Source organism: Gymnoscopelus microlampas (assembly GCF_963454915.1).
Source record: "Gymnoscopelus microlampas genome assembly, chromosome: 18".
Classification (NCBI taxonomy): Eukaryota; Metazoa; Chordata; class Actinopteri; order Myctophiformes; family Myctophidae; genus Gymnoscopelus; species Gymnoscopelus microlampas.
This window is the reverse complement of record NC_139955.1, coordinates 39324317-39337297: the sequence shown is the minus strand read 5'-3', so window position 1 is coordinate 39337297 and position 12981 is coordinate 39324317. Positions and strand designations below refer to the sequence as shown.

At 40.5% G+C, this 12981-nt stretch overlaps 1 protein-coding gene across 1 annotated transcript in view; it reads left to right on the top strand.

The window, feature by feature from the left end:
- Positions 1-733: 733 nt before the first annotated feature.
- LOC311034045 (uncharacterized protein) overlaps positions 734-12981 on the top strand; it is a gene marked incomplete at its 3' end in the record, with an annotated part of 195799 nt that continues 183551 nt past the window's right edge. The window contains exon 1 of the mRNA XM_084041785.1: positions 734-878. The remainder of the gene's footprint in view (positions 879-12981) is intronic.

Sequence of the window (12981 nt, the reverse complement as noted above, 5' to 3'; positions counted from 1 at the left end):
ACATGTCTCTCTGGACCGTAGCTGTCTCACATCATCTAACATGTCTCTCTGGATCGTAGCTGTCTCACATCATCTAACATGTTTCTCTGGATCATAACTGTCTCACATCATCTAACATGTTTCTCTGGATCATAACTGTCTCACATCATCTAACACAGTGGTTCTCAAACTTTTTCATGTCAAGGATCCCCAAATTGACACTTATTATCCTGCGGACCCCCATTTGAAAAGATATGCCAGGGACCCCCATAAGAGAATATTTTTACGGCTCTAGCAGTGATTCTCAACCATTTTAATTTCTAGGACCCCTTTGACATGCATTAGGCTACGGACCCCCATGTTATGGCATTTCTATCTCTGGGACCAAGATTTATATTGTAAAATCAATGTTAATTTAACTCTGAGAGTGTACAAATGGAACCAAATGGACCCGTTAGGGTCCATTTGGTTCCATTTGTACACTCTCAGAGTTACAGACCCATAAGGGTCCATGTGGTTCCTAACTATCCATCATTTAGCTGGGGACCCCCTGGAACTCCCTCAAGGATCCCTGGGGGTCCCCGGACCCAGAACCAATGATCTAACATGTCCCTCTGAATCATAACACTCTCACATCATCTAATATGTCTCTCTGGACCACACCTGTCTCACATCATCTAACCTGTCTCTCTGGACCGTAGCTGTCTCACGTAATCTAACAAGTCTCGTATTTATTTCTCTCTGTCTACCAGGACTCAACTCTCTGGCCTTTGACCCATCGACCAACAGCGAGCCTCTCCGGTTCAGTGGCTCCAGCGGGCCACTGGTGACAGAGTGTCCTACTCTGGAGAACGCTGCCGACAACAGCAAGAAGAAGAAGAGAGCCAGCCTGCCTCAAGGTACTGACAACAACACAACCTCTCTGGTGTAGACAGTAAAACTAGAGGTGGCAGTGCCTCAGGAGATAGTGCCTTGCTTGGTTTCCTCCGCCGTCGGTGTGTGAATGGGTGAATGCATTGTGGATAAAGGCAGGGGCGGACTGGCCATTTGGCATACCGGGCATATGCCCGGTGGGCCGCTTTTAGTATAGTATTTTAGTATACTTTTGCTTCCGTTTTAGGATTATTACGGTCTTTTCCGGGTCGCGCAGCCCAATTATTGGTTACGTTAACGTTTGGGCTGGGATGCTTTCCAGCAGTGGCGTAATTTACACAGGGTTGCTGGGTTAAAGCAGGTAACCCCCCCCCCCCCCCCCCCCCCCCCCCGTTGACAAAACGGTCCGGAGGATGGTGGGCCGGTTCGGACCAAAATGCCAGAGCTGAATTTTGGTCCCAGTCCGCCCCTGGATAAAGGTGTGAGATACTGCAAATCCACCTACCATTTTAACTATTCAATTCAATCCAAAGGAGCTTTATTGCCGTGAGAAAACATATGTTTACATTACCAAAGCAATTGTCAAAATATAATACAAACAGTTGAAAATGGGGGAAGTATATACAGTTGGAGGGGGTACACTACAGCATTGTGTTAAACAGAGCTATGTCACATAGCGTCGTTATACATGTTATATGTACAAGGTATAAATCTTTTTGAGACAAATAGCAGCAATCTTTTGCAGTCACTGTGGTACAAATAGCAGCATTTTTTTCTCAAAACTATTTAAATAGTATACAAACAAAGCCTCAGATTTAAAATGTGTTTAAAGGTAGCAGCTATGTGCAGTAGGTCTAGAGGTCTACTCGGGACACTCAATGGTTAGTAGTCCTTAGGATGGTTGTATTCCATTGGCTAACCTTCTTTTATCAGTATTTATAACAGTTTACAAATCTTGCTGCTGTGTTCGCACATTGTTGTATTTCTCCCAGTAGGTATGGGAGTTTTTTGACGTTGGCCATACACTTTACGTGTATGTAATCTATGGGAAATATGTGTCTCTGATGACTTGGTATAGTGGGCAGGTGGTAATAGAAAGTGTAGCTCTGTTTCCACCACATTTTGTGTGCAGTGGGTGCATAGTCTGTCTTCCCTTGGGAGCGGGGTATGTCTGTGGCAAGCCGTTCTCTATTGCAAGGCTGTGTTCACGGAGTCTGTACCTAGTCAAGGCTTTCCTAAGTTATGGGTCGTTCACCGTGCTCAGGTATTCTTCCAATGTATATTCTATTTTTAGTGCTATATAGCATTCCTTAGCATTTTAACTAACTGCAGTCTTCTGCTATACATTCTCAACTTGACACAGCCGACTCAACTCATCATCAGTCATGTTTACATTCAGACATCAAGCAAGCATAAATATGTAAATAGATGGAAGATCTTGATGTAGAATGCTTTTACACCAAACACATGCATCGGAAATAAAAGAGATTGATGAAGGGGATAGCAGAAAAAAAGTTTCTACTTCATTCAACAACAAAAAAACTTTCACATTGCAATATTACCAAGGATTGTTTTTCATATATCATACACGGTAGTTCATATCAAAACACGTAAAACATAATAACTGACATTGTTTTATAGTTCTAATGATTTGGAGTTAACCCATTAAAACCTGTGCCATTTTATACTTTGACTATTAAAAAATAGCAGATCTACAAGCGGCACGAAGTGACGCGCTATGAGCTTGTAGATCTGCTGTCTTTGACAAATCGTGAACATTTGTGTAAATCTTTGTGTGTATATATACTGTTTTTAAAGCGAACATGTTTAACTCAAATCTTTGCTTCTGGTGGTCCCTGGAACATAACATTTTGAGATGGGGGGGGCGGCGGTAAAACATATCATGTTGCAGGTCCTTGACATGAAAAAGTTTCAGAACCACTGATACAGCAACATACGTTTTTCAGAAAACTGTTAGGATTCAGAAGACATTTGTAGAATCGGCCTCGGGTCTTAATGGGTTAATGTTTGTTGTTTTTGAATAGCTTGCTGTGGCCTGAGGCTGTGGTTGTCTGGACCGTTTGGAGGTCAGGCTCTCTGACTGTTCCCATGACAACAGCACCTGTCAGTCTGTGTTCACACAGTCCTTCAATTTCCTCAAACACAGAGGATAACGGGCTTAGTGTGTGTGTGTGTGTGCGTGCGTCCATGTGTGTGCGCGCGTGCGTCAGAGAGCATGTCATCGCTAAACAATCAACTCATCTAATATGATCATGTCTCTTAATGATGTGTCTAATAAAAGAAGGGCTTTTTAATTAATTACATGATGAGCAGCAGAAAGAACATGGCCCTTAAGACAGAGAGTTGTTGCTCCACGTTTCCTTCAGTCTGAGTAAGACTAGTCTGAATCTGAATTAGTCTGAATCTTTGTGCGACCGGTCCATCAATTAAAACGGTATCTTGTCAAAGTCGTTGGTGACCAGGCTGTTTAAAACATAGGATGCCAAACTGTTTATTCATGTTGTTTGCGTGCTTTTCTGCTTGAGCAGTGCTTCACACCTCACAACACCTGCTCATTGATTTAGCCTATGACACAATGTTGTGATTTTTCTCTCTTTAAAGAGGGTATTGAGGCATTTATTGATCATTGAAATACGGGGCATGATTCTGTTGACTAAAATTGTTTTTAGTCAAGTGGATGGCATAGTTCACACCAACTATAAAAATAAGTACAATGGTGAACGATATGGTTATAGTTATAGTGCTCAGTGTGAGTTATAGTGCTCTGCCCAGCTCAGAATTAACAGTGGGAATGTTTAAAACCAAAGTAATCTTGTGAGCTGTTGTGGTGATTGCAAACATTTCTTTTAATAAGCTGTTAAGATAATTAGCTAATTTCTCAAGTAAGGCTTTGTAGATAAAAACAGCGCGGTGATGTTCTCTCCTCATAGCTAATGATGGCCGTGGGACAAGCGTCCCGCTTATTAAGAGTATTTGTCATATACAACTAATTGTGATTAACAATCTAATTGTGTGGCTTTTAGGCCTTGTAAACAAAAGATGCATGCGGATGACAAAAACTTAAATACACACAGGCAATGACCAATACCAATAATCAAAATAAATGATGTGATATGGCCACAATACAGCATATTCAATGTTTTATATCCAGCATTTGTCACAATTGAGTGGAAATAGCAGATCTACAAGCTCACAGCTTGATAGATCTGCTATTTGCACTATTTTTTAAAAATGTTTCAAAACGTATGAACCTTTCTCAACATGTAAACGATTTTTTAACGATTATGCAAAAATAATTGCGATTATGTCAAATAAGTGCGATTAGGCCTGTCACAAATTAATGATGTAGTAATTGTGACAGGCCTAAGCTGTACTCTGCTGAAATATCATCTCCTAAATAAGAGGGGGAAAAAAGAAAGACGAAAGGTTGTTGCTTCTCCTTGAAAATGTTGTTCCAACAAACCATGTTATCGGGGTTGGAAATGTATTCAAAACCCTCCTCCCCTCTAATTAGTGTATCCGGGGCTGGAGTGTCACGCACTGTCAGGCCGTTGAAGATAAGAAACCCAGGGCTGCAAATCAACAATCTCATCAAAGTTTGCAGCTCCTTCATACACACACAGTCAACAGCAATATTCTGCATAATTGTCTGGGTGCAGTCAGACAACTTTGCCTGAGTTGCATCATAATTTAATGGTGAAATGAAAGTGTAAGAATTTAAATGGTCTCTGCAGTGCCACTCGAGAGCTCATTGCATTCACTCCCACAACCATCAGTCCTGCCAGTGTTGCCATGCATTTTCAAATAGTTGATGGGTTCAAGTGGTAAACTTGCTTCTTTTGGGCTTATTTCTCTCGCAAAATCTGGCAACACTGAGTCCGGCACTGGGGACATCATTTATAGCTGTTTTTCTTAATATGTGAAAAAGAGGGGTGGCATAATCACATATTTATAATGTATGAGCCATTGATGGTGGCATATTATTTATTATTCTTAGTATTTTTTTCCCTGAATAGCTAAATTCTAGTGCTATATTTACAATAATTCAGAATAATACCAATACAATGGCAGTAGTTCACATGAAGAGTGTTGCACGTTGGATGCACTGAGATGAAAGCCCGTCAGAAAGCCTTAAGATCAAAAGTGTGGCAGTTTACCGATCTAATCCCTCCCAATGGGGTTGAGGCAAATCTCTGTTCCTCCCAGAATCTCCCAAGATGCCAAGATAGACAACTCTTCCTCTCTGTCATCCTGTCCCAAGTCATTTCCATCAGGCTATAGTATCCAGGTCCATTTCCCTCCTGTAATATCAGACACAAAGGCATTTCATGTGGGCCACACAGCATTTTTACGTGATTATATTCCATGGCTGATACTGCACAGAGTAGTGCACTATATTCTCTATTCTCATTATTTCCAGAAACATCCTACTGTGATGACATATATTACACCAAAGAATGAGGAATATTTGCAGCTGCTCCCAAATTAAAGTACAACCACATCCTTGAGAAATCACACCTGTAACACTGCAAAGTAATACAACAGCCGTCTGCTGGACCAGGAGAGATCCAGTTCACATGCTAGCTGTGGCTAATGAGCTTTTCCCATCCAAGCTAATCAGCTCAATGGTGAGCATACTGAGCAATAGGCCTTACAGGCTTAGTTTCTGTTATCGTCTTGCTGGCATGGATCAGTCCTTGGTGGATTTTTTTTGCACACATCAGGTACAGCAGCTTCACTGGCTTAGAGGTTCCTTTATCGAATTTGACCACCTGCTTGTTCTCACAGATCAAAGCAGCGTTGTTCTTGGTCAGGGATGTCAAACTAATTTTAGGTCAGGAGCCAGACTGTTCAAAATGCTCCCAAAGCGCACACAAATGTTTTGGTTGTATGTTTGTCTGTTTTTTTCAATCTGCTCTCGTATCTCTGCTATACTGTAGCTTCAAGACACTTAAGTATAGTTATTTTACAGATTCAGAAGAGTGTGTGTGTGTGTGTGTGTCTCTCTCTCTCTCTCTCTCTTTTTGGTTACTTGTAACGTTATGTGTGGGAAGATTTGCTGACTGTACATTTTGTACAGCACTGTGTAGATATTTGTGTCCTTGTATCTCTTATGTCGAGTTACCATTAGTCTGTTAGAGTCGGATCTTATGGGGAAAGAAACACTGAGCCCCCCAAGGTACCCCATATACCTGGTGTACCCCTAGGAACCATGGGTACCTGGAGCACCTGGGGTAGGGAGCTCAAAACAAGAGTCAATAGCAATAACATAATTAGCTGTGAAATAAGCCAATTTTCAAGGGCGCAACATTCTCAGCTGTGCTGCTCATCCCACAAATGCATGCACTTTGCAAATGATACAAAATGTAAATAAACAGCCTTTCCAACGGTATACATGTTATTAGAGAGACAATCTACAAAACGCATATATTTCTGAACTTGTTTTAGTTTTTAATGATAACTAAATGACATCAGTCTCGAACATCTGGAACCACAGCTCCTGAGACCTTCTGATGTTGTGTGTCTGTTGGTTGGTGGTTTGTCTCCAGTCTCAGTCAGGTCAGGTCCTCCAGCTCTCTGAGGACTCTTGATGGAGCACCAACTCATTATCAGACATGTGGATGTAGCCTCGTTATTTGTCTTGTTTGGGTTGACATTACTCTTTGTAATCCATCACACCCCCCCACCCCCCACACAATAATGTGCTCACAACAGCATGCATTGGACTCTCAAACAACAGAATTTTATTAAGTGGTTCATCAGGAATTGTATGAAGAACGCATTGTATCAAGAACCGCCCATAGTCTATAAGTAGTCTGTTTTAATAGAAATGTATGGGATTGCTTACTCACAGCATATTGCTGACACATTGTTTACTGGCAGTAATGCCAAGACCCCTTCTCTCACAGCACACTCTTCATTAACCCATTTAGACCAGGAACCCGTATACGTAACTATACCTTTCAATCCGGGAACCCCTTTTGGTGTGTAGTTGTTGCTATGTACAGTAAATAGCAACATATTTTAAATATTTGAAGTTTTTTAGAAAACTTAGATGAGGATTTTGAAGTTGTTTTAGCCTAAAATGGGTTAAGCCAATGCAGTAATAGTAGTTGTAGTTGGTGTAAACACATCAAGCGTGACTGGAGAAACTAGTCCTATACCCAGTGCAGTTCAGTCAGCATTTCTATTTGGTAGAGTCTGTAAAGTAAAAAAGTAAAGTAGAGTCTGTAATGTTGGAATTAAACAAAACATGGCCACTCATCCATCCATATAATTTACTACCCTCCTGCAGTGTTCCGGTCGAAAGGATCGCGATAGGGTTTCTCTCAAGTGTGAATTATCTGGTGTTTTATTAGCCATTGAATGAAATCAGCTTTTGTTGTGAAGTTGCTCCCTCACTGCATGTTTTTTCTCTAATATAAAAAAAAACTCAGTGGAGTAGCTGTTATTAGCATTGGACACTAGTAGTGTGAGAAGCTAAATACAAAATAAATCAAATAGACAACAACGAAGAAAAAAAAACCTTCACATGGATGCACCTGGGACGTATCATCAGCCTGCCGTCAACGGGTGTTTCGGGTCTCTCAACATACACCCTCGCCCAGGTGACCCAGCCGGGGTTGATCAAGCCCCTGACTTACGTCCCAGTAGCTACCCACGGTCAGTCCTCTTAGGGCAAGACAGGGCACTCAATCCGCTTCTCTGGAACTACTCTGCCGGGACTGGGGAGAGGAGAGGCTCTGGCACGTGGAGGGACTAGGCTCTGTGGATGGCCTCCTGGCTGGGGTCCTCCTCCGTCTCACCAGGTCCAGGAATTACTATGTCAGTAATTTCACCAGTATTCTTTCGCGAGTTAGCCTGATTACTTGTTGGGTGGGTGTGATACTTTGTCATTGATTGGTGTATAGCTTTATCATTAGCATGTCATTCAGTCAAAGTAGTGCATAATGATGGTGTTCCATTGTCATTAAAGGCCAGTCATTGTCATTGTTTTGTCTGAAAAGAACAGTAGTGTGTAATAATGATGGCTCTGCGCTCAGTGATTGGTCTATAGCTATTACATTCACATGTAATTCAGTACTGAACATCAATGAGTTTAGGCCTAATTCCCCCAGTGTTGTGGGAAAAGCAGATTTCAATAAATAGTATAGAGGAACAGGATATTTAGGGCAATTTACCACAAAGTGAGTTAAAGGATAGTTTGTCATTGTGGAAATGATTAGTTGAACATGTACTTGCCTTGTATAGCAACCAAACAAATGCACAAACATGGCCTATTGTCCACACATCTGGAATCACAGGTGGATCAAGTAATCAACCCCAGTACTTGAGTCAAAGTATAGATACTCCTTGTTAAATATCACTCAACTACAAGTAAATGTTGCTCAGTGAAACTTTTATTTGAGTTAAAGTAGTTACAAAAACGGTATACAAAAGTTCATGCTTAAACAGACATGTAATCAAGAACACATAAAGGCATTTGCTTTTGTTTTTCATAGCAATGCTGTAATGTTTTCACAATGCATTTATATCACCTTGTAACTCTCTGAAACCACCTAGCATGCACTGACATGCTTGTAGAAACACTATGCTAAACAAAGGCTATATCAACACCTTTAAAAGTATACAAGTACAGTCAAATAAACAAAAAGGATAACATAGTAAACATTCAGTAAGCAAAAAGAAGAATAAAACTTAATCTCTCTCAGCCCTTGTCATCAGCTTAGTGGGGATAACACTATAAGAACATACAGCATCATGCTACACTTGTTGCAGTGGTTTTGTGGGTGAGCTGATGTGTTTTGAGGGCATCCTTCCTATTGAAACTCTTATCACACCCCTTCACAGTGATGGGATTTCTCTTTCATATGAGTGCGCTCATGACGTTGTTGACCGCCTGACGAGGAAAAACTCTTTCCACATTGACTACAAGGATAGGATTTAAACACTGTGTGCACTAGTTTGTGATTATTTAAACTATTTGTGTGATGAAAAGCCTTCCCACACTGGTCACAGTGCTATGGTTTAAATCCTGTATGAATTCCCTGGTGTGTTTTAAGGCTGGATTTTGAAGTGCAGTGTTTTCCACACTGGTCACATTGGTATGGGTTTTCTCCAGTGTGGATTCTCTGGTGTTTTTTAAGGGTGGCCTTTAGAGTGAAGTGAATTCCACACTGATCACATCCATAGGGCTTCTCATCAGTGTGGATTATCTGGTGCTTTATTAATTCATACTTTGTCTTAAACTTGCTCCCACACTGGTCACAGTGGTATGGTTTTTCTCCAGTGTGGATTCTCTGGTGTGTTTTAAGGTTGGACATTTGAGAGAAGTGTTTTCCACAATGATCACATCCATAGGGTTTTTCATCAGTGTGGATTCTATGGTGCTTTATTAAGTCAGCCTTTGTCTTAAACTTGCTCCCACACTGGTCACAGTGGTATGGTCTTTCTCCAGTGTGGATTATCTGGTGTGTTTTAAGGTTGGACATTTGAGTGAACTGAATTCCACAATGACCACATCCATAGGGTTTATCACCAGTGTGCATTCTCTGGTGTTGTATTAATTCATAATTTGTCTTAAACTTGCCCCCACACTGATCACATCCATAGGGTTTCTCTCCAGTGTGGATTCTCTGGTGCTTTATTAAGTCAGCTTTTGTGTTAAACCTGCTCCCACACTGGTCACAGTGGTATGGTCTTTCTCCAGAGTGGATTCTCTGGTGTGTTTTAAGGTTGGACATTTGAGTGAACTGAATTCCACACTGATCACATCCATAGGGTTTTTTTCCTGTGTGAATTCTCTGGTGTACTTTAAGGTTGGATATTTTAGTGAAGTGTTTTCCACACTCGTCACAGCTGTGCTGTTTTGGTTTAACCAAGCTTCTTTGTTCATGTACTGCTGGTAGGACAGGGAAGCCAGAAGGAAGTAACACTGCATTGGAAACAAAGCCAAAGTGAAGCTAGTTAAGAAATTGAAAGATGAAATCATTTAGGAATTTAACATTATGTTAAAACTGTCTATATGAATCCCGCAATGAAGACCATCTTCATGTGTGTGCATAAAAACTTAAACATTTTAATCCAAGTGTAATTATTTGGCTGGTTTAAGTAACGGCTTAAAACTAGCTATATAGTGATGACAATCCATGACAGACAAACAACTGCAAATTAATATATTCACAATAATAATAATTAAAAAACAAAAAAATATATTAAAAGTGACTAAACCTATATGCATCCTACAACAACGCTATTACAATTTAAAAAAATATTTGAAATAAGGAAAACCAAACACAAACTATAACTTACAGAGATCTTGATGGTCTTTGGGTTCCTCCTGTTCAGCAGAATTGTTCCTGGTGGGGTTGAGAGAGTTCATCTTCACCTGAAGTCTGGAGTCCACAGTCCGTTCTGGTTGAAATGATTGATATCCTGGAGGATTTGTGAAGACATGACAACTACACACTCTTCTTATACTAGAGAGCCCGAGGTGGAAACACTAACTGCTTGCAATGATTGGTCAAAGAGGAGAACAATAGAGACATCTGTCCACCAATCACAGCCTAACTCACTCTAGGTTCAGTCCTCCTTTCAACACTATTTTAATTACATTTTCTGGTGCGGAAATTGATACAAAATACAATAGTAATACAAAGTTAAGTAGACCTAAGTAGCAACTAATAAATGCATAGTATTAATACATTACTTCTTTGCTTCCCCCCGAAGCAAAGATTTGAGTAAAAAATATATACATATTCTAAGATTTGCACACATTTTCGTGTTTTTAGCGGTGCCAGTTTGCAGCATGCCACCAAGTCCACATTTGGTATGTGGACTTAGACCACCAATAGGAACGAGCATGAATTGCTGAAGTTAGCAAAGAGGGCTCCAGGGACCCCCAGCGTATGTTATGTTTGTCCGTCCGTTTAAGCACGGGATGAGCACGGGAATTCAAACAGCTATAACTCAAATTTGCAGCATGCCACCAAGTTCAAATATGCTATGTGGACTTAGACCACCAATAGGGACCAGCATGAATTGCTGAAGTTATCAAAGAGGAGTCCAGGGACCCCCAGCGTATGTTATGGCCGTCCGTCCGTTTAAGCACGGGATGAGCACGGGATTTTAAACAGCTATAACTCCAGTTTGCAGCATGCCACCAAGTCCACATTTGGTATGTGGACTTAGACCACCAATAGGCACGAGCATGAATTGATGAAGTTATCAAAGAGGGGTCCAGGGACCCCCAGCGCCCGTATGAGCACGGGATGAGCACGGGATTTTAAACAGCTATAACTCCAGTTTGCAGCATGCCACCAAGTCCACATTTGGTATGTGGACTTAGACCACCAATAGGGACCAGCATGAATTGCTGAAGCCCCGCCCCCTCTGTCTTCCCATTGGCTGCCCTTCAAACAGCCATAACTCAAGTTTGCAGCATGCTATGGAGTACAATTTTTTTACATGGACTAAAGCCAGCAATAGGGACTAACTGTCATTACTTAAGCCCCGCCCCATCTGTCTGCCCATTGGCTGGGCTTTAAACAGCCATCATTCCAGTTTGCAGCATGCTACCAAGTACAAATTTGGTAAGTGGACTCAGACCACCAATGAGTTAAGGCCCGCCCCAAAGGCACCGCTTCCTTCACACAGGGTGTGATTTTTTTTTAAAATAGCAGATCTACAAGCTTGCATGAGTGCTATGAGCTTGTATATCTGCTATTTTTGAATAGCCAAAGTGTAAAATAATGATTTTTAGTTCAAATCAAAAAAATGATACAGATGCGTTACAGGTCTTAATGGGTTAACCATGTAAATTGCTAATAATGTGATGGATCAGATTTAATGTGAAGATTCTTGAGAATTAAAAACAAACAACATAAGGCATAACATCCATCCAACACCCTGAAATACATTCATGTTACACTTTACAATGTCAACACTGCATGCATTCCATTGTCTGGTGTGCACATGAATGATAAAATAAAAATATGACATTAAGTAGTAAGACCTAATAAATAAAACCAACCAAGAATGTGATGTAATTGGAAAAAATATATAAATGCTACTCATCCCTTTCACAACAACATATATGAAGTGGTGTCTTCTTTTCTTCTGAAGAGAAGGGATTGAATTCGATATTTAAAAACAAACATTTTCACCTTGAACATTAGCCAGGCAAATAATATGTTAGATGAACTATAGAGAACTCAGTGGAGTAGCTGTTATTAGCATTAGACACTAGTAGTGTGAGAAGCTGAATATAAAATAAATCAAATAGCCAATGACTATGTCAGTAATCTCACCAGTGTTCTTTCACAAGTTAGCCTGGTTACTTGTTGGGTGGGTGTGAGACTTTGTCATTGAGTGGTCTATAGCTTTATCATTAGCACGTCATTCAGTCAAAGTAATGCATAATGATGGTGTTCCATTGTCATTAAAGGCCAGTCATTGTTTTGTCTGAAAAGAACAGTAGTGTGTAATGATGATGGCTCAGTGCTCAGTGATTGGTCTATGTAATTCAGTACTGAACATCAATGAGTTTAGGCCTAATTCCCAGAGTGTTGTGGGAAAAGCAGATTTCAATAAATAGTATAGAGGAACAGGACATTTAGGTTTCACTGTTTTGTTACTAGCTGAGTCTTGACTATTGCTTGGCCTATTGCTGTGGTTCCACTTTTTACCATTCACATGTAAGGTGTTGTCCTTCCTCTGTCCAACTGTGCACATCAGCTATGTGTTATTTCACTGAAAGACATTTACCTTTCAAGTCCTATGTAGAGTCATTTCGTGAAACGAATGTGTGAAACCATAAATTAAATGATGGGGTGGAGCTCTGTATGTCAGCACTGAGATGCCCCTGTCTGCATCTCAGAGCACCAGGTGTTGAATTGCAGTGGTGTGAAGTAACTAAAGTACATTTACACAAGTACTGTACTTTTTTATTTTGAGGTACTTTTACTTGTTCTCCACTACATCTCAAAGGCAAATATTGTACTTTTACTCCACTACAATTATTTGAAAACTTTAGTTACAAGTTACTTTGTAGATTTGGATTATTATTACAAAACATACATTAACCAATTCAGCCCTATATGCATTTGG